The 20,244-nt window shown below is 41.6% G+C and overlaps 1 pseudogene across 1 annotated transcript in view; it reads right to left on the bottom strand.

The window, feature by feature from the left end:
* LOC309477578 (DNA repair protein RAD50-like) overlaps positions 1 to 19,511 on the bottom strand; it is a 50,612-nt pseudogene extending 31,101 nt beyond the window's left edge. The window contains exons 1-4 of the transcript in view: positions 19,492 to 19,511; positions 19,090 to 19,244; positions 1,775 to 1,858; positions 1,433 to 1,575 (exon numbers count right to left, since the gene is read on the bottom strand). The product of the transcript in view is annotated as a DNA repair protein RAD50-like (transcript). The remainder of the gene's footprint in view (positions 1 to 1,432; positions 1,576 to 1,774; positions 1,859 to 19,089; positions 19,245 to 19,491) is intronic.
* Positions 19,512 to 20,244: the final 733 nt, after the last annotated feature.

Genomic DNA, 20,244 nt, shown 5'->3' with positions numbered 1-20,244 from the left:
TCATTAGATATGCCGTTTTGATTCTCTGAGCAGTGTGACATCATACTGCTCAGGCCCCGCCCATGGCCGCTGACTGACAGTCCTGCATTACCATAGTTTCCGCCCTCAGCGAGTTGTACGCTATCCGCCATTTCCTCTGCGCTCGAGCAGCTCTAGTGACAGTGTCTTGTAAGCAATCCCGGTGTTCTGTTGTTGGATGTAAGAGTGAGCGTAAGAGTCTTCATTTTCTCCCATGTGCCGCAAAATATACCTAAATTTATGTCTGCGCAAATCAATTCACTCCAGACTGCACTCCTCACGCCAGACCGATGGCTCACGGACATTTCTCTGCACCACATTTCCCTTCAGCCTAGTCTCATACCGATCATTTCACACACACACACACACACACACACACACACACACACACACACACACACACACACACACACACACACACACACACACACACACACACACACACACACACACACACACACACACACACACTTGTGTTTTGTCCTTGTGTCTTCGTTCGTTTGTTTGTTTGTTGTCTGGGAGTAGTCTGTCTTTCGGCGGGTAAACGCTGCGTCGGCCAAACAGGTTGTGCACACATGTACAAATATACTTCACTGTGGACTGTCTTACTCATTGTCACTGTAAATAAATTACACCCTGCATTAGAGTGCTGTGTGAGTAAGCCATGTTTTTTTTTTGTTTTTTTTTTGGACTCCAGTTACTTTTTCCCTTCCCCCCAAAGTGGTGTCAGCGGTGGGATATCAACTCACAAAACAGCGCTAAAAAGACGAAAAACCAGGGCTGGGTTGCGGTCACAGATGAAGAAGGCGACGATGGAGAATGTGGCTTGGAATTCGGCAGAGACTACAGAGGAAGAGGAAGTGATGGCAGGGCTTCCTGATACCTCGAGAAAGTCCAGGTCACTACGGACTGAGCCAATGACTCCAGACGCTACAGCTGGTGAGGGAATGGTTTCCGAGCTGAAAGGAAAGCAAACAGTAGCAATAACAATTGCTGTTTTTGGTGTAGAACTCCTAATAGCAATGCAAATTGCTGTTTTGCTCTCTTCATTTTCTTTAGAAAATTTGCACTCTTCTGTGAAGGTGATCTAGAAATGAGCGATCACTTGACAACCACTCAGCTTAGAAGCAAAGTATGTATGAATTGAGTATACCGGTCCTATTTATAACCGTATTGTCTGGGTGGGCGTGATTCGACATGCAAATCTCACTGGCCAATGTCCATTGGCTCGTTTTGTTACCACTTGGAGGTGATCGGTCTCCCAGGCGAGACCCCATTACATCAGTATCATCGTAACGTCAAACGTGACGTGAATGGGAACATAATATTTTTACAGTATTGCTACTTTTACTGAATTTTTGCTCAAATAAATGAAGCCTTGGTGAGTATAAGAGACTAGTAAAAGACAACTTACTTGATGAAACCCTCAAGGAATTTGAACTCAGTTTTCTTTCCCTTCTGTGTACTTTGCATAGACTTCTGGACTACCACAGCATCGCCATTCACATCTCTAAACTGGAGTCTGATCCGTGCCTGTACATCCGTTTCATGAACATCCTACAACAGACCAACATTATCTATAATTAAAACTCTTTAAAAACTAAGTGTCATACTGCCCAGCTCTTGCATTGACAATACGAAACAATGTTTGCAAGTTTGAAAAAGTTTAATAAGACAAGCAAAAATATGTGTAATTGAGAACATTTCTATAACAGCTTATATTTGTTTACTTGAATTACTCCTGTCAAGGACCTACTTTGGGATCGTGGACAAAGGTGTTTCCTTTACTTCCTGGTGGAAAGTCTCCTGAAGTGATGTATTTGAGACACTCAATGATGGTCTGGAAATTCATAAAAAGAAATAGTTAATAGCCACCTTATTCCTGCGCCCCATGGAGAAAGGGTTACTCTAAAAACGCTGTAACAAGGTATATTGCTATGGGAAGAAGGAGGTGGGAACCGGCGAATGTTCACACACTTTATATTTGTAGAAACTACAAATGTAGTTTTTTTGTTGTTGTAAAAAACTACAAAATTGTAGTTACATAATTCCTGTTACACATGTGTACTTACACATACCATTCTGTGGGTCGTTACATGTGTAGTTACACAAACATTACAGCTGTGGATACGATGTACCAGTTTGTAATTACACTGTAGTTACATACTATGTACACATGTAGTTACCATGTACGTTCACAGGTATTAGGGCCACTTAATGTAAAGTGGGACCACACTTTATTTTACAGTGTCCTTGTTACATAGGTTACATGTACTTACCATAGTAATACGAGTAAATTATGCATAATTACATGCAATTAACCCTCAACCAAATCCTAAACCTACCCTAACCCTATAGTAAGTACATGTTGTTAATTATTATTACTCAGTACTTGAATATATAATTACACTGTAACAATGACACTGTAAAATAAAGTGTTACCTAAAGTGTTACCAAGTATTGCTACTTAAGTACTGAAAAATAATATGACTCAAGTAAGAGTAAATAAGTCGTTTCCTTAAAAACTAAAAGTAACTACGTTACAAAGTACTTTAGTATTATTTTTCTATTTTTACCCAAAATGGGGAGATGATAGCGGTATGGATCGCTAAACACTCACATGTCATCTGTTTCATTCATACTGGAAGCCCAGTACTGATTCATCCCTCATGCAGAAAGTCCACAAGTGAGATTCATAGAAGTATAAAACTTATGACATTTCAAGAAATGCCTTATATGGATATAATAACATGCAAATAGAGATGTTTTAACTGATGAAACATGAAGACAAACAGATGATAGCGATAATATATCTGTTCATCAAGCTATCTCAGGTATTTTCGTAAGAATGATGTATAAGTCTTTAAAGGGATAGTTCACCCAAAAAGGAAAATTAGCCCCTGATTTACTCACCCCCAAGTCATCCTAGGTGTATATGACATTCTTCTTTCAGACGAATACAATCAGTCCAAAAAATGTCTTGGCTCTTCCAAGCTTTATAATGGCAGTGAATGGCTGGAGAAAATTTGAAGCCCAAAAAAGTGCATCCATCCATGATAAAAGTGTTCCACTTTTACTCCAGGGGGTTAATAAAGGCCTTCTGAAGTGAAGCCATGCGTTTGTCTAAGGAAAATACCCATATTTAAAACTTTATAAACTATAATCACTAGCTTCCGCCAGACGGCCGTACACATCGATTTACGGTGGAAAACCCGTGACCTGACACACAGCGTAATGACGAACGTGGAAGCTCAGAGGAAAGAGCTAAACAAAACATCGGTCACGAATTAGCCATTTTGAAGAGAAATGTCGGAGTATTTCTATATAATAGAAGAGGAGCTTCAGTTTGTTGCACAGCCCTATTTGTTTAAACCGCGAGAGGTTTCAAAGCTTACGATACTCCTACATCCTACATCATGCATCACGGGTTACTCTTGTGACGCAAGTCAAATTGCGTAGTATGCGTACGGTCGTCTGGCGGAAGCTAGTTATTTTAGATTATAAAGTTATAAATATGGGTATTTTTCTTACAAAAACCCATGGCTTTGCTTCTGAAGCCCTTTATTTACCAACTGGAGCCGAGTGGAGTAATTTGTTTTCCTAATTTTTTCCAGCCATTCACTCTCCCATTATAAAGCTTGTAAGAGCCAGAATATTTTTTAATATAACTCTGATTGTATACTGAAAGAAGAATGTCATATACACCTAGGAGGACTTGAGGGTGAGTAAATCATAGGCTAATTTTCATTTTTGGGTGAACTATACTTACCAACATAGCTTGTATCATAGAATATAATAAAATAATATATTCTCACTCTGTGTTAAGAAGCAACATGAAACCACAGAAGTCACTTTAAACACGACTGACATGTATTGTGTTTTTGGAGCAAAACATGATATTAAACTCATAAATTGTAGTGTTTGACGGTATGCTAAGCAAACATACTAGCTTTCCCTGTTGTCAAGAGCGATTGTTTTATTACTAATTTTGAAAAGTAAGACCAGGTAAGATCATTTGAATCTTTTCATTTGAATCATTTCATAATTGAAAGCAAAGAAGGTTAAGTGAGAGGTCCGATTAAAAAGAGATTTACAACAGTATGAATAAAAAAGTGGCAGTAAAAAAAATTAAAATAATAATAAATAAAAATGAGTGGTGTATGGTTAATATGTTAAATAAAAAAAAAAAAAAATTCGTTCTACCGAAAATGTGCTGGGAGCCCACTGTTGCTATAGTAACGAACTACACTTTTACATGCATCTGATTGACAGATAAATAATGCGAACTTATTTCACTGTTGTTGAGATTTTTTCAGCTTTGTACAAAGTTTGCTTCGTACATTTAATGTATTGTATTGTTAAAGAGGGCGAAATTTATCATTTAATTGAACTGTGCACATTTATTTTAGACACTTACATATTAATGGTGCTGATGATTTTTAGAGACCCCCACAGGTGTATTATTTTACTGCTTTCATGGGAGCTCATCCTCTCTCTATAAGAGCTCATTTCTTGCTCCGTGTCCGTGCATTTTAACCGGGAAGATTTTAAAACGAGCCGTTCATTAATAAACACGCAAAATCGCTGTGAAAATACAGACCGGAAGTCAAAAGACAACGAGCGCAGCGCTGAAAAGGGGCGGGGCTACATAAGGTCTATAGGCTATATATCATGTTATACATGAATATCAGTCACGTGACCTCTTACGTCATCCGCTCTTTTTCCAGTTGACTGCCGCCATCTTGAGTACCTACCTAGTACTGTCTATGGTACTGACAAGCATAAACTAGCTAGCTTGCTACTATTTACAGCTTCGTACGAATACAGTAAATGGCTACGAAAGACAACATTTCGCACCTCGACTGCCATGAAACGAAACGCTACTTTCAAAAAATAATATTGTTATAACGCGATCCCTACGCGATACCTGATGCGTACTTCAAGCCTCTGTCCGGTGCTACCGAACAACCAATCCTGGCATTCAATTATATTATATGTTGATCCGACTAATTTAAGCGTGTATTTAAATGGTCCAGGGGCAGAACTTTTGCCAAGCGTGTCAGAGGTTCTGGGTTCTGGGTTCTAATCCGAACTCATATATATATATATATTTTTTTTTTTTATCAAAACCGATTATGTTTATCAGTGGTTGTATATCAGGCAGGGACACGTTTGTGTGCAGTTTGTTTTGTAATTTCACCGGAACAAATAGAGAGTCTCTCCACATTGAAGCACGCATCCGAGTGAAGACTGTGCGCGAGCCACAAACCAACACAGTATCCGCACCACTGATCGCAGCGGCAACGAGCACTTTGATCACTTGATTTCAGAAACAACACATTTCAGCGCTAGATCGCCTCTTATTTAACAAACGAACGAAATGAATGCTCTGCTAGTTAACTGGAGATGTTTTGATTATTTGTATTGGTACATTCCTGCCGCGAGATGTTTCAAAAGTGGTGGGGACATGTCCCACTCGTCCCACCCGCAAAATACGGCATCTTTTTTCGTCCTGAGGTAGCCTGTAAAAGGATATTTTGGGGTCTCCTTTTTTGTTGTTGCACCCTACCGCACATGTTGAAGGCATAGCTAGCTAGTTCCTTTGCGACTGACGTGAATCAGGTACTCAAGATGGCGGCAGACAAGTTCTAGAAGTGAGTGACGTCAGTGAGGAGACGTTGGTGACATCATCTGATATTCATGTATAGCCAGATATGACGGCACTACTGCAGCATCACCACAGGTGAGCAGCTGAGAAACTCATCAAGCCAATGTGCAAACTATCGCAAATCAAAGTGAAAGTAAGTCGCAGACGCTTAACACACAATCATCTTCATTAAAAGTAAAGAAACTAAATATGATTAAGATCTGGGCTAATACAACCAATGCTGATATCATTATTATCTCTGAAACCTGGCTTAAAAAATCTGTATCTGATGAACTTATTTCTATTGAAGGTTTTAAAGTTTATAGAACTGATCGGGTTGGCAAAGGAGGTGGGGTTGCCATATATGTGAAATCCAAGTTTATAAGCTCGGTAACCCTGTCACTAACTAAAGCTAAACAGTTTGAAATTCTGACCGTGAAAGTGAATATTTCAAAAGATGCTGATATTACAGTAGTTGGGTGTTATAGACCTCCATCTGCTTCAAAGGATGCTTTCCAATCTATATCCGAAATATTACATGAAATTAATCACTCTGAATTTATTCTTATGGGTGATATGAATTGGGACTGGCTTTCTGGGAACTCTGATTGTTTTAAAGACTTATGTAATGACTTAAACTTAGTGCAACTTATTAATGAACCGACAAGAATAAATCCCAAAGCAGAAATAAAATCTACTCTCCTAGATCTAATCATAACAAACTCAGTTCATAAATATACCTCAACTGCCGTATTTTGTAATGACGTCAGTGACCATTGTGCAGTCGCTTGTGTAAGAAATACAAAAATCCCTAAGGTAAAACCGCACATGATCCTAAAAAGACATTTTAAAAGTTTTGAACAACAGGCTTTTCTGCATGATCTGTATCATAGTGAACTCAGCAGGGTGTCTTTGTTTTCGGATGCTGAACTGGCATGGGATTTTTTTTCATTTAAATTTTATTTCCATTGTAAATAAATATGTACCAATCAAAAAGTTTAGGAAATCAATTAAATCTTTGTCGGGTGCACGTGTGACCTCAAACCTCCCAGAACAGATTCTTATTGGTTCAGATGAAATAAAAGACAAAGCAGTCATAGTCAATCAGTTTAATAAACACTTTATTCAGGCTGGATTCATATTTAATCAAACCGTAAATAAATCTGTCCCATGTCCTGCCATGTCAGCATCTGAAAATGTAAATCGGGAATTGTTTAATTTTAAACCGATTTCAGTTTCAGAAGTTCATAAAGCCCTCAGAGACATTGATCACAAAAAGTCAGCAGGTACAGATAATCTGGATCCCTTTCTCTTAAAAGTGGCAGCTGATATTATTGCTGAGCCCATAGCGCATATTTTTAATTTGAGTCTTCTTTCAAACTCCATTCCTAAAAGTTGGAAAGCAGCCTATGTTCTCCCTTTACATAAAGGTGGAGACCTATCAGAATTGAATAATTACCGTCCAATATCAAAACTTTCTGTTTTGTCAAAGATCTTGGAATCATTTGTGAATGTACAGTTAAAACAGTATTTGACTGACAAAAACATTCTAAATAATTTTCAGTCAGGGTTCAGAAGTGGCCATAGCACTATCACTGCTGCTACATTAGTGACAAATGATATTATTGGGGCCTTAGATAAGAAGCAACATTCTGCTGCATTATTTGTTGATCTTTCTAAGGCATTTGATTTGGTTGATCATGGATTGTTATTGACCAAACTACGTTCAATTGGTTTAAGTGAGAAGGCTGTTGCATGGTTCCAGAATTATTTTGTAGATCGTACTCAATGTGTTTATGCTGAAGGTTATAAATCAGATTTTCTTGAGATAACTAAAGGTGTCCCTCAAGGATCAATCTTAGGACCCATTCTGTTTTCAATTTTTATAAATGATTTGGATAGAGATCAAGCCAAATTACATTTATACGCTGATGATACAGTGGTTTACACCCAGGCTTCCACCATTTCAGTAGCAGTGCAGGAACTTCAGACTGCGTTTCAGGCATTGCAATACACATTATTGAGTCTAAAACTGGTTTTAAATACACAGAAAACAAAGTTTATGGTCTTCTCAAAAGCTCGAGCACAGCTACTTGACAATTGTGGCCTTTTCTCATTAGATGGGAAATCAATTGAGAGAGTGTCTTCATACAAGTACTTGGGGATATGGATAGATGATAAGCTTTCCTTCATTGAACATATTACTGCTTTAGTTAAGAAACTTAAAGTCAAGCTCGGCTTCTATTACAGAAACAAATCTTGCTTTACTTTTAGTGCTAAGAAGAAACTTGTGGAAGCTACTTTTCTGCCGGTTATTGATTATGGAGATAAATTGTACATGCATGCTGCATTTTCCATCCTGCGTCATGTTGATTCAGTTTACCATGCATCACTACGATTCATAACAAATACAAAGTCCTTACCCATCACTGCATTCTTTATGATTTAGTTGGTTGGACATCACTTAAAATTCGTAGACAACAGCACTGGTATATCTTTATTTATAAAGCTATACTTGGCAAATTTCCACTGTACCTCTGTAACCTCCTCTCTGTCTGCTCTGGTATCTATCAGCTACGCTCCTCAAAGTGGTTCCTTTTTAATGTTCCACGAGTTAAAACCGAATTGGGAAAAACTGCTTTTTCTTATTTAGCACCTTGGGGGTGGAATAATCTACAAAAAGAGCTAAAGTTAGAAACTCTTATTTCCATAAATGAATTTAAAACTACTGTAAAGAGTGTTGTGATGGAGACATGTTCTTGTTTTTCTTAAAGAGTCTCATTGTGTTTTATATTTTTATTTTTAACATTTTGTACTTTTTTTTTATCGTGAAAATGTAATTTGGTGTTTGTTATGTATGCATTTGTTGTGATTTGGCTGCTACCTTGGCCAGGTCTCTCTTGTAAAAGAGATTCTGAATCTCAATGGGACCTCCTGGTTAAATAAAGGTATAATAATAATAATAAAAAAAGAAACTAAATGATCTTATCAGTGCTGTTGCCGCTCTCACCTATTGCGGTCTTTGATTTTGAATGAATGATGATCAATAAAATGAAGCTCTGTTGCTTTCCATTAAATCTGCATATAGCATGGTAATTGAAGATCAGATTTAAATCTGTTTTGCGAAAACACATTTATATGTGACCAGGTGTAAATGGAATTGTTTTGATAAATCAGATAGCTATCTGAGCAGTAAAAATGCATGGTTTGTGCTGCTTAATCATTTAAAATGTAGCAAGCTGCATAGCAGCTCCAGTAGTAATGAAAAGATTTATTTTGTGATTTATATAATATAAATTTATACCTGCTTGATAATGCTGTGGCCACATTGGACCAGCGGTTTGGAAAATGGATGGATGATTCAGCTGCGGCTTCATCTTCTGGTCAGACGTGGGAATTCATTCAGCATGCGACTCTCACAGTGCATTATGGGTATTCTCTAGCCGTTGAGCATACATCAGTACACTCGTTAGTCGTTATTGCGGTGTATTGTGGGATTGAATGAGTGTTTTAATGATGTCGACTCCACTATGGTTTAGGACACCAGTACAAATGGCTGTCCCTTCAAATATTGCCCTATGTAAGGGTATCCACCTCATTCCTGACGACCTTACTACGTTTTGAATTATGGGTGGCACTTCCGGTTTGGGGAACAATAGGTTACTTGCGTAACCCCGGTTCTCTTATAGCATTAAGTGAGGTGTCTCACTATGGGATACGCCCCTTCCGCGGATTCCTTAGAAGTCCTATTACATTACGCCCGCCCCAATTTGCTAGCAGACTTGACGTAGTATCTGGGAGTGTCTACCCCACCCCTCAGTATAAGAGGAGCAGCACTACGTCATTACGACATTCAAAACAAGCACACCTCTTCCTCGCTTCACACAGCAAGCAGGGTGATCTGGTAAGACACCTCACTTAATGCTATCAGAGAACCGGGGTTACGCAAGTAACCTGTTGTTCTCTTTCAAGCATACATTTCGGTGTCTCACTATGGGATATTCTAACTCCCGTATTGCCAGATAGCCTGCCTCGAAGTCTCCTGCCAACCACAGCAACGCCTCTAGGGCTGGACGAGTCCTGAATCATGACTCAACTTCAACGCTCAATACTGCATGTGCTAAAGTTTGAGCTGTAACATCCAGTTTATAGAACCTTGCAAATGTATGCGGCGAGGACCAACTCGGTGTCCCCGTTCTTGATTTCACCCAAGATACGAACAGCTGATCACTCTCCCTGAACCCTCTGGTTCTTTCCGTGTAAATGCGTAAAGCACGCACTGGGCACAACTCATTTAGCTTTTGCTGTTTTGATGAAGCAAAAGGTGGTGGATAGAAAGCTTTTAGCTCAAAAGGAGTGACAGAATGAACTACTTTGGGCATAAATGCAGGATTAGGCTTCAGAACTACCCCTGCATCCCCGGGCATGAACTGCATACATGCTGAATGCACTGAATACACGTGAATCTCACGCGCTTCGCCGAAGCCAAGGCTAACAGCAGCGCCGTCTTAAACAACATTATTTTTAAATCAATCTTGTCCAGTGGCTCAAATGGAGACATTGAGAGAGCATCAAGTACCAGTGCTAAATCCCATGAAGGGGAAAGCGGTTTTGAAACTGGCAAAGCGCGACGCGCGCCCTTCATGAACCTGCACACGCCCTAAAGGATGCTGCCCCACGGTTTTATTATCAAAACTTATGTGACAAGCAGAAATAGCGGCCAAATACACCTTTATGGTTGAAAACGCTTTCCCTTGGTCTATCAAATGATAGAACGACTGCCACTGAGCACTGAAAAGGAATCTCATGCTTAGCTGCGCACCAGCGCTCAAACACGCCCTATTTGCATTCATAGAGAGACATAGTCGACTAAGCTCTAGCATTCTGTATGGTTCTGATGACATTGTCAGACAGACCGGTTGTATTCAAATTTAACCACTCACAGGCCAGGCCCATAGTGCCAAGCGTTCTGATTGGGGATGAAAGATTTCCCCCCTGCCTGCGACAGTAGATCTCTGCGTAACGGGAGAGACCACGGGTCTTCGTACAGCATACGTATGATCTCCGCCAGCCAGTATTTCCCTGGCCACTTCAAAGCTATTAATATCAGCTTTAATCCCTCCTCCCTCAGTGTTGGGGTGTTGGGGATATTAACGCTATCGGTGAGAAGGCATAAAGGAGAGTGCAGGGCCAATCGTGTGCCAGCGCATCTATCCCCAGAGGCGCGCTCTGATCTTTCAGAGAGAAAAACAGAGGACACTGAGCATTGTCGTGGGATGCGAACAGGTCCACTGTTGCTCTGCCGTATATTTCCCAGATCTGTTCAACCACTTCCTTGTTCAATTTCTACTCCCCGTAAAGTGGATTTCCCCTGGCCAGCAGATCCACACCCTGGTTCATGACGCCCTGTACGTGCGTCGCTCTCAGGGATGAAAGATTGGCATGGCTCCACAAAATCAGTTTGCGTGCCAGCATGTGCAAGGGAAGTGATCTGAGGCCTCCCTGTCGATTTATACATGCCACAACTGTAGTGTTGTCCGTTCTCACAAGAACATGATGCCCTTTCAGAAAAGGAAGAAAATGCTTCAACGTTAGAAACACGGCCAGCATTTCCAGATAGTTTATGTGAAGATTGGTCAGATGATGACCCCATCTTCCATTCACTATCCTGCCCTTGTGAATGCACAGAAACAGAATGCCCCCCCCCCCCCCAACCGGACAACGACGCGTCCGTCGTTATGACTTTTCTGTCACCGAGTCCAGTGACAGCCCCAGATATGTTATAGACTGTGCGGGAATCAAAACACTCTTTTCGGTGTTTAGCTTTAAGCCCAGTTTCTGAATGCGTTTTAGAAGCATGATTGTGTGATTTCTCACTTCTCGCTCTGACTGAGCTGTCACCAACCAATCGTCTATGTAAGTAGCGAGACGAATGCCTTTTTCCCTGAGCGGGGTCAGGGCTGCTTCTGTACATTTTATGAATACTCTCGGGCTGAGAGACATGCCAATTGGTAGAACCAGGTATTCGTATGTCACTCCAAGGAAAGCAAACCTCAGGAATTACTAGTGGGGTGAATATATGTTTATGTGAAAATATGCGTCTTTCAGGTCGATCAATGTAAATCAATCGCCCGGGCGCACCAGATTTAGGAGTGTAGAATGAGTGAGCATTCTGAACTTGTACTTCCTTAAGTATTTGTTCAGTGCACGTAGATCTAAATTGGGACGTAGGGCACAAGTTCCTTTCTTTAGGACGAGAAAGTATCTCGAGTAAAACCCACTGTGGCTTTGCTCGTGTGGGACCACTCTTATCGCCCTTTTCTTCAACAGAGAGTAGATTTCGCCCTGAAGAATGTGCTGTAATTCTCCCTGCACTGGAGAATGAATTATCCCTTTGAAAATGCGGGGGGATGTGGCAAACTGCAGCCTGTACCCGAATTGTATTGTCTTTAATACCCAGCGGGACTGTATGCACTCTCGCCAATTGTCTATTTGCAGCGTTCTGGTGCCATCGTGTGGCTGAGTCATGAACGAGTTTCTGGTCTGTACTGCGCATGCGTGGGCACTTAGCGCTTGAGCAGAGTCTGAGTGGCTCATCACCTCTAAGGGATCAATCGCTCCCCGAGGTGATGTTATAATGTATTCTGTGAACATGTTTAGCCAAATTTTTTGGGGCATTATGTTTTCCAACATTCTCTGTTGTTCTCAATTTTGAACATGAAAAGTTATTGTGACTAGCGAGTGGGTGTGCACCACTGAACCGTGTCTTGTCCTTTTCACCGCTCTGCTTCCCCCGGCCCAACCAGGCGCTGTTTTCCCCACAGAACATCTTGCACTCCACTCTGACCCTCTGCTCGGAATGTGAAAGTTGGGAGGTGGGCGGGCCATAGCCTGCGTGAAGGTCTGTCGGGGTGGCGGAGGGGGTGCAGTCTGTGTCTTTTTTTGGCATACAGAGTTGCAAGGCCTCGTCATCCCTCTTTTTTTCTTCGCATCTCTTTTGCATCAGTGTCAGAGCTGAGCCGAAAATGCCCTCTGCAACAACCGGTGCATCCAGAATGGCTTATTTTTCTCTGTCAGAGAGATTAAGCCATCATCCTCTCTCTTGGATAACCATTGTGGCCATGGCTTTCCCAGCAGCTTCAACCGCGCATCTCTGAAGACGGAGAGAGAGATCCGTGTTGTGTCTGACCTGGTATGGTAGACACTTCGTCCTGCAGCTCCGCTTGGTATGCGGTCAGCAAAGAGATCGCATTCATAGCCCTGACAGAGAGCGCAACTGCTTTATAAGCGCGTTCCGTCATGCTCGACTGCGAATGGCCAGCTTTAGATGGCAAGGTCGGATTTGCAGCCTCCGTGCGCTTCGGTTGCAAGTGCGTGGCAACTAATGGCTCCATGGGGGACATTCGGAGAAGGCCTTCCTTTTCCATCCCCTCCACATCGAGAACGGAGCCACCCTGCACTGGCATCTTGCTGGTAAACGGCTTGTCCTTCCACGTAACTGCAACCTCCTCCAGGAGCTCTGGGAAAACAGGAAGGAGCTGTCGTGCTGCCTGTTTTGCACTCAGCAGCCTCTTCTCCTCATTGCGAGACTTTGCAGTCTCTGCTACCACGGTCGGCCACGGAATATTTAGTTTCCCTGCAGCGCGCTTGCACACATCTTGCAGATCAACACAAACAAGAGGGGAGGATGGTGGCCCGCCCGCCTCTTCCATTGTGTCAAAAGCATCCAATGAAGCCCTGAAAGGAAGCGTGTTTGAAACAAGAAACTCAATTATGTTAACAATTGCAGAAAAATACTTGCGATTTCTATCTAGCTGTCTCAATTTCCCTAGAGGTGGCGGCCTACGCTGCTGAACCTCATGAGGCGGTGGCACTCGCTTCAGCTCCTGGCGCGGTGGTAGTGTCTAGCGATGAACTCTCGTCCTGTTTTGAATCGGCCACGGAGGCCGTTTGTGAACTCTTGTCCAGTCTCGACCCAGCCGCAGTCGTGCTGGGTTCATGCTGTCGTGAACCGGCTCCGGAGGCCAATTATGAACTATTGTTTTCTCCTAAACCAGCCATGGAGACCATCTCTGAACCCTTGTTGTCCTGCCCTGAAACGGCCTCAGAGGTCATTTACGAACTTTCATCCTGTCTCGACCACGGTGGCCATCTATGAACTGCCATCCTGTTCTGAACCAGCCAAGCAGACTGTCAATTAATTCTTGTACCGTCCTGAACCAGCCAGGGAGGCCAGTTATGAACTTTGGTCCTATTCCAACCCGGTCGCAGAAGCCAGTTATGAACTTTCATGTGATCATATCACAGCCAATCAACTCTCGTCCTGTTCTAAACCGGCCGAGGAGGCTATTTTTGAACTCTCGCTCAGTCCTGACCAGTATGGTGACAGTTGTAAAACCCCAAAAGATTAGGACCTGCATAGACCCTCAAGATCTAAACAGAGCAATACGAAGGGAACATTATCCTCTTAAAACGCTTGAAGTTGTTGCAGAAATGCCCAGAGCCAAGATATTCTCTGTGGTGGATGCAAATCAGGGATTTTGGCAGATCCGGCTGGATGATGGCAGTTCTAAACTCTGTACATTCAACACACCCTTAGGGGGGTACAGTTTCATAAGGCTTCTTTGTGGGATTTTATCAGCTCCAGAGGTGTTCCAAAGGTGTTTGTCTCAGCATCTGGAAGGAATGGAAGGAGTTGTTAATGTAATGGATGATATTCTGGTGTGGGGAGAAGACAAAGACTCACATGACTGCAGACTGAGGAAGTTGTTAGAAAAACTGAGAAGCATAAACCTAAAACTGCACAAAAACAAATGCAAGATTGGCCTAAGTGAAATCAGCTACATAGGTCACGTGCTGAGCAAAGACGGACTGAAACCTGACAATGAAAAAGTGACAGCTATTCTTGAGATGCCGGAGCCACAGGACAAGTCAGTCCTGCAGAGGTTCTTAGGCATGTTGCAGTACTTTGCAAAGTTCATCCCAAATCTTTCAGAAGTAACTGCACCTCTCAGAAAGCTGCTGGAAGGAGAAACACTTTGGCACTGGGAGAGTGAACAACAAGACAGCTTCAATCGTCTGAAAGTGCTAGTGAGTACAGCACCAGTGTTGAAATTTTATGATGTGAGCCAGCCGGTTACCTTGTCTGTGGATGCCAGCTCAGAAGGTCTAGGATCTGTGATTCTTCAGGAGGGACAACCAGTAGCATACGGCTCAAGAGCACTAACAGACTGTGAACAAAACTATGCACAAAACTATGCACAGCTGTTAGCAATTGTGCATGGCTGTGAAAAATTTCACCAATATCTGTATGGACGCTGCATTCAGGTTGAGTCCGACCACAAGCCATTGGAGATCATTTTCAAGAAGCCACTCCATAAAGCTCCGTTCCAGACTTCAGAAAATGATGATTAGACTGCAAAAGTATAGCCTGATGGTGAGATATGTTCCAGGAAAAGAGATGATTGACAGCTGTGATTAACAGGTTCTCTGAGCGAAGTAGTCACTGAAGCACCAAAATACTTTTTTTCGGGATCTTCGGAGGACTGAGGAGATTGGAGCTTTAAATTTAATATCTACATTTCTATAATTAATTTAAAAAAGTGCAGGAGCGTGTGCTTGCAATTGATTCTGCGAGAGTGAGGGCGGGGCCTTGATTTCACGGCTTCCTTCCTGCTCACTACTGCGCACAACTACTGCGCGGACTCAGATCCCGAGATCGCTACTGCGCAGACTCAGGTCCCAAGATGTCAGCGCCATATCGGGACACTGGCAGCTTCACTTCTCACCAATGGAAGAGAGCGAAGGGGCGTCGTCCATCTTTTTTTACAGTCTATGCTCCCGGATAACAGGAAATGAGCAAAGAGGTGGGGCGTGTGTGGAGGTGAGGTGCCGGGCTATCTGAAACCACGCCCCCTAGCTCGACGTGATCGAGTTAGCTCAGGCATAGGAGCTAATGCTATATGCTACTGGCCTCGCGCTAAAGTGATAGCTGACTTGAAGTAAAGCCAATAGTTAAAAAGTTCATGTTTTTGCCCTTCGAAATACTATAATAGTTAAAAGACATAACTAAAAGTGAGACTATGTATATCGTGATGCATTATTATTCTGCTAGTTAAAAATTGATTATCATGCAGTAACTTACAGTATTGATCTGAGCGTGTGTGAGTGACAGTGATTAATGAGCATGTCAGCCAGCGCGGCATCGCACGTCAAGTTCGTAGAGAGCTTTATTCAGTCCATTTTAAATTCTGATTTTGGCCGCCTCTCAAATAGAATAGAATAGAATAGAATAGAATAGAATAGAATAGAATAGAATAGAATAGCCTTTATTGTCATTGCACTGTGGAGGTACAACGAAATTTAGGGTTCTCTCACAGAGACACCCTTGCACCACACAAAAAAGGTAACAAAAACTACAAGGAACAATAAACAACATACATCAGGACAAAAGACAAATAGGCTAAACAAATGATGTTCTCTCATTAAAATGTAAATAAAAAAAGACAATATATATATATATATATATATACATAAAATCCATTTAAACGTTAAAATCTTAAAGTGTCTGTAGTTATTACAGAGTGCAGGTAGGAGGAGGTGGACTAATTGCACTAATTGTCTGCTCTTCATGGGGTATGGGGTGATTGAGGGGGGGCGGGCTTATGTGTGCAAATGTCCATAGGTATTGGCAGTTCGTAATGGGTTAAACCATAGATATTACCCAAGAAGTTCAAGTAAATGCACCAGAAATCCCCGCTCATTCAAAGGTGTGCATCTATTGCATGGAGGGAGAAAGCACTGACACTTGCAGGATTTCATCTGACGGTACTTTTTATGTAACACTAAAAAGTTAAATAAGCATATCTAGTCCATCTGTTCCGTGAGAGCAGCGGTACCGCAGAACGAGTGTAGCCTCAATATCTATAGATGTTTTTAAATCTGAACTCCAAAAAGCAATGAAATTGTCAAACATCCATGAGTGCATGTTCACAGAGGAAAACAACTGAAAAACAGCGCTGGTTGTTCTCTCGATACTCGACAACGACGGAATCCAACGGCGTGGGCGAAGGTATAATGCGTGAACTAAATTGTATGAAATAAGCACAAACATAGCAGAGATGCCAAATTCAGAGGCTGGGATTAGTTGAGGTGACGTGACGCTAACAGACACAGACAGCAGACAAACTGCTAGTATTGACGGCAGCCGCAATCCACCTGTCACTCAAGGGCCACGCCCTTAATTATGGAGAACTTTTAGGCTTAATATAATTTAAACGATTGAGTTATAAAAAAATGTATCCCGCTCACAGTATTTTAACATGGTGGAGATACAGATTTGACTCACTTTTGCATCCAGCCTGAAGCGGCCAGTCGATGAATTGCAGTTTAATTCACTTCCGTGTTGGCTTCAAGAGAAAGGCCCTGTCACAAATGGCACACTAAGCACTCGTGGTCTTCCTACGAGTCCGCACTTTCGTGACGTAATGGCACTTTGACTGTCGGGAAGAAGTCTGCTGCGGAGTCCGCATCAGTGCGTGCTCGGCAAAAGTGCGCATCGAGGGCACATATCGACTGCAAAGGGGGCACTCGCGAGCACCCTTCTGAGGCCTAAAATGAAAAATGGGACACCCTACGGTCTCACGGACTTAACGGACACGCGCATGTGGCAGCCATTGTAAGTCCACAAGACCGAAAGTGTGAATGAAGTGTGCCATTTGGGACAGGGCCAGAGACAGGGGGTGCTTCTCATTTCTTATTTGTGCATCCTCGTTACCTTTCCTCGCGTCTCAGCTCCACCCCCTGTAGGATACGAGGGAAGGCTGCAAGGAAAGAAAAGGAGGATGGAGGAATCGAATGAAAGCTTTTTTTTATCCATTGGAATACTTGATCACTCGAGTGTCACTTCACAGCGTCATCAGCAGCGCTCAAAGGATCTGCCCTTATGTTGTTGAAGTTTGTTTATTTAAGAAATTCATAATAAATAATAATAAAGCAAGATTCCCTGTTGAAATATGTGAGGTGTGGTTTATATAAACTGCAAAGGTAAAGTATAAATTAAAATGATTGTGACCGATGTGAAGGGGGAGGAGAATGGACTATATGCACGCGCATAAAGATAAGTCAGCTCGTAAACTTGCGGTAGAACGTCATTTGATGTTGTGGTACTTTTAGGTTAGTGGGCGGCACCTTCAAATCCGTGAGGTAAAGACTCCTTGAGACTCTAGTGGTTTTTAATAGATAAAGTTTGAACTAGAAGTTATTTATTTAATTTATTATTTATTCAATACGTGAAAATAAAGTAATGATAACTTAAGTTAACGAAATGAAAAAGCCATTTAAATTTCAGCGCTGTGAGGGGACATCAGCTGAGCACTGTTGTGTCCCTCAGTGCTCGTCCTAAGCGAAATTTATTTCAATCATTAGTTTTCATACTTTCCCTTCCGACGTAAAACAGAGAAAGAAATGGATAATAAATATAAGAAGAGACAATTTAATTATATCTCACCATACACAGGTGTGCAGTCGGCACTTTGTGCCAGAAGAGCTCAAGGAGCCTGCTGAAGTCGGAGGGAGGCGAAGGCTGAAGCCTTGTGCCGTACCTGTTCTGTTCCCTTGGAATAATTAGGCTACTTTCTTGGAGAGAGGCTTGGGGTTTGGGAAAGGAGAACGACTCGTAACGCGCCGCTCGCGCTTGCGGTCTGAAACGGCCGAAATTCACAAGGTTTCCTACATGTGCGTTCCGTGTGCACGTGTGATGCTGATGTTGTGCAATGTTAATCATGTGGCGCCCGAGTGCATTTGACCGGCATAAAACCGGTCACCAGCTGATCAATCAGTTCATCTCTAAAATATTAGCATTAAAAGTAGGCTATAATGTTCAGATAGACTATGCAACAAATTATTATAATGCTATTTCATAACAATACTCATATTAACAAATTTTTTTAGCTATTTTTTTTACCCCAACTTGCTGCGGTCCCCCTCCAAAATTTAACAACAGATATGAAATGTCAGAAAGAGAAAAAAAACTTAATGGGAAGACGAGCATAGACTGCTGCAGCTTAGTGGATAAATATATTTAGCCTATTTATTATTAAGATTGCACAGTTGGAAAGAAAATATATTTATAGGAACATTTCAGCAGGCTCAAGATAATTAATACAGTGACCATTATTCATTATTTTAATCAATTCGCAGCCATAAAACGTGATAATCTGCATTCTCATGTATGTGCGCTTGTGCAATAGTATTCCGTCAAAATGGCTGACACGCGGCTAGGGGTCACGTGACTGGGAGATCCCTATAGCACACTCGTTTCATCACCATCCAGTTTGCTGTTGTGTTCCTCCCCTAGACCAGTGGTTCTCAAACCTGCTGTCTTAGGTTTAAATGTAAATAATGACTGACAGCAATATACAAACCGTTTTTCCAGCTCCATTAGGTCCCACAAGCACCGTGAGAGGGCTGAAGAAGGAGATCACTTGTTTGTCTTTATCCTCAACTCCAAAACTCCTCACTCCTAGAATACTCATCCTTTCCATCTTTGACATATTGGACCAGTGCTTTGACTTGTAGCCTTGAAATGATATAAAAGTCGAATTAAATATCAGTGCACACAATCAAAACTTGTTAATTTCTTGCAATATTAATGAAAGCCTGTTAAGTTAATTAGATCGTACACCTAATTACTTTGACAAGAGGCATTTATGGTTCTCAAACAGAGTCATTTTATAATGACGACAGAGTAGAGTGCAGCTGGGCTAGCAAAAATACAGACAAATATCAACACAGCTATAAAATAACATTACATTTGATTAGAATACCTCAGGACAAATAACGCTGTAAACTCCACGTAAACTGCGCAGTGCAGTACTTCCGCAGTCAACTCAGCGTCACGAGAATCATCTAGAAACTACATATCCCACAATGCAATTTTATTATAATAGAAAAGACGTTAACAGCAATTCTTTTCATTTAATGACGAATACATAAAACATTATATATTATTATAATTAAATAACACTTACAAATTAGTTTTATTCACGCCATGACCATAGAAATACAATTCCATTTAATTAACTTGTTTATCAAAACGCGTATGAATTGCTTTCTGGATTAGCAGCACTCAAAACAAATCAAATGCTCATGCCACTAAATGCATCTTCCCTGAAGAAACTGTCGGTTAGTTTAACAGTATCAACATGAACACTAAATTAAACTAAACATGAAATGGTGTGAGATTCAACATGTAGCCTACACTACCAAAATTCTAAGTTTGGTTTGTAGATGTGAAATTGTCGCATATTCAAGGAGAAGATTTCAAAGGTGTTCAGAGACCTGCAAACCTCCACCCACAATCGCTCAAATCTTCCCTCTCATGCTGTTTCTTGTCTGTAAGTCAGTGGCGCCTCCAGAAATTTTTCATAGGGGTGGCCAGATGGGGCCACTTAAAATCTTGGGGTGGCACACCAAAACTATAAACCATAATTTCAGAATTTTTTTCTACTGTTGTAGTAAACCGGCCTGTAGTAAACTTTTAGAAAGACTTAAGGAAACTCCTACTGATATACTATATG

This window comes from Leuciscus leuciscus (assembly GCF_965113295.1).
Source record: "Leuciscus leuciscus genome assembly, chromosome: 16".
NCBI classification, from domain to species: Eukaryota; Metazoa; Chordata; class Actinopteri; order Cypriniformes; family Leuciscidae; genus Leuciscus; species Leuciscus leuciscus.
The sequence above is the reverse complement of the archived record's forward strand: the minus strand, read 5'-3'. Positions and strand labels throughout refer to the sequence as shown.